Here is a 2,836-nt window from a genome sequence, read left to right as displayed (position 1 = left end):
GGACCCGCACCGCGGGGAACGCTTGCGAAGGCACCCTCAGCAAAGAGTGCCTTCCGGGAGCGGAGAACATGCATCGGAAGACGCTCGCAATGCGGGCAGTCAGCTCTCTCAAGAGCTGACTCAGCATGCTCCGCCCCCAGGCAGACAATGCACAAACTGTGTGTATCCGCACCCGTAATGAAACGCGGGCAGGGAGGAACACACAGCTTGAAACGCTGGCTGCCTTCTCCCCTACTCAGATGTTGTTTCTTTTCATGTGCTTTAGACATAATTCTTTCTTTTATTTCTCTTTCTACGGGACAGACAACACCAAATAAGACTCACAACTGACACACACACAGAGCGCTTGCTGAATGACAAAAAGCTGACGCTGGTCTCACCGCACGTGCTTTTATAGCTTCCTGGTCATTACGTCACCCGCCGTGACATCTCGCCCATCTACTGGTCTGATTACACACGAGGTTCAGAGCCCGTCACGCTGAAGGGCGTTGCCCTAGCGTTTCCGACGCAGCTCGAGTTCCTGAAGAGGAACAACAAAGTCTTAATATTTTATGCAGTGTTGCTTAAGTACCATTTATTTTGTTTTAATGATTTTTAGATATTTTTACTGAAAAACAAGTAAAAAAAAAAAGGATTATTTGTGTCATAATCTTCTTGTCCACTGGCAAAAGTCTCTAGATATGACTTGGGTCCCTCCTTCAAAGTGAGATTTTTTTGGCCATTTTATTGTGTACCAGGCAAAAATTGTTAGTCTAAAAAAAACAAACAAAAAAACTTATCCTCAGCCGCTGGCCGATCCTTTATGTCTGGATCACAAACAGTATGAGATGAGTTACATGTTGAAGTTGGTTTGTTCATATCACTAATGTTAAGTACGAGCAATACTAAAAGTGATTCTTCAAGCACCACTGATAAAATCAATGCATATGCATCAGACCACATGTACGGTATATTGAAATCTCACTGTTACAAAGTCTAGCAGCTCATATCACTGTCGGTGTAGAATTGACTCTTTTTGTCCATTAGTTGGATGATGACACGATGTCGGGCCCCCTGCATCTCGCCTTTGCTGGAGTGCTGCTGAGAGGAAGCTTGTATCCATCTGGAAGCAATAAAGTTTTCTAGAAGAGTGCACAGTTTTATTTAATCTCCCCGTGTCTTACTGTGCCTCAAATGAAGGGCTGTTCCCATCTTGTCATCTGAAATCAGCCTCATGTGCCCCAGAATATGACACTTGCCACGCTGGGGGCCACAGACACGCCGTTCCCTGCTTTGTTTTCTGCTCTCTGGATATCCGCCTTGCGAGGTTCAACAGAATTGGTATTTTCAAACTACAGTAATTAACAATTTCCTAGTATGCAAAAGCTTTTATGACAACCAGCAATTCTTAACAGAAAGATAATTTAAAATAAATTTTAAATGCTTTTTGTTGTACATGTGTGATGCACAGTGCACTTATCCATGCAATTTTGGCATTCAATTTTTGATAAGACAGACACCACTAATAATATTTATCATATTTTGGGTTAGTGATCTGAACAAATCCCTAAAATTTGGCACATAAATCATCCTGCATCATTTGTGCTATGGGCATGAATAATCTTAAATCATGCGGCTACTTGAGGATATTGTAGATGCTTGGGCCAACCACCATGCAATGCTCTAGCAAATTTGTCGCCATCTCTGTTTGAAAACCTGGAATTGCAGTTACTTGCGGAATTATCTTCCTTGCGTGGGTTGTACTCTGGCAAGGCTCCAGCGCGGTTGAATCTAATGTTTTGAGGACGGAGTATGTGTGGCAGTCAGTCACCGCACCGAATCCTATACTTAGTAATCACAGATTCTAGCCTAAAGCCCGGCTCACACTGTGCGATTTTGGCCACGATTTGGTCGTCTGAGACAAATTTTGAAAATCCTAAAAGATTCCTATAATCCTAGGCTAAAATCTGTAGTCTTTAATCGTTAGTTTCACATTTTTACCGACAGCCGATTAATGGCCGTTGCGATCAAATTTTACCTCCGACGAACATCTGGCAGTGTCAGAAGATTTGGCGCACAGTCCTGCAGTGTGACATCTCCTATGACGAATGTCAAAGTGTCTTCGTTTTTCAAGACAAGCCATGATCAGAATTAATGCTAGAAATTTCTTCTAACCGCATAAACTCCGGCGCTCTCGTCCTCCGCTCACGGAATTCATATGATTCGTTGCCTTTGCTATGATAAACACCGGTTGCACTGCTGTTCATGTGGGTGTGTAATGCTGCTTGCACTATTCTGCATAAATACGCCGGTATTGCCGCCATTCATATACTTTTAATGATAGTCAACATTACAGCCCCGTGTGCAATGCATTGATAATGTAGAACTCCGGACAAGTTTTCTTGCGCGCACCCGTTTTTAACACGTCTGAGATCCCACAGTGTGACACAATCATCATGTTCATACAGTCTGACAAGTACAATCCTAAAGGACTTTTAAAAAATCGCACAGTGTGAGCCCGGCTTAACACCCACTCAGACCCTTCTGAGATCGCCAAGTATTGTTTAGCGATTATCGCTCTCCTAGTGATAGCTACTTTACGGAGCCAATTCCCTGTCTTAGTTTCTAGTTCCTAGCCCTAGTCTAGTCGTGTCTTGGTTTTGCATGTTTCCTGATCACCTGCCTGTCTTGGATATTCTTTTGTCTTGCCGTTTCGGACTCTGTTTGCCCCTCGTCTGGACTATAGTCTGTCTGTTGGATTACCTGTTTGCCTCGCCCTTTGGATTACGTTCGCCGTCGATTGACCCACGCCTGCTTACCGGACTACTCTTTGTCTTGTCTTCAACATACCTGATTA

Source organism: Sinocyclocheilus anshuiensis, unplaced genomic scaffold (genome assembly GCF_001515605.1).
Source record: "Sinocyclocheilus anshuiensis isolate Anshui unplaced genomic scaffold, SAMN03320099.WGS_v1.1 scaffold1932, whole genome shotgun sequence".
Taxonomy (NCBI): Eukaryota; Metazoa; Chordata; class Actinopteri; order Cypriniformes; family Cyprinidae; genus Sinocyclocheilus; species Sinocyclocheilus anshuiensis.
This window is presented reverse-complemented; position numbering follows the sequence as displayed.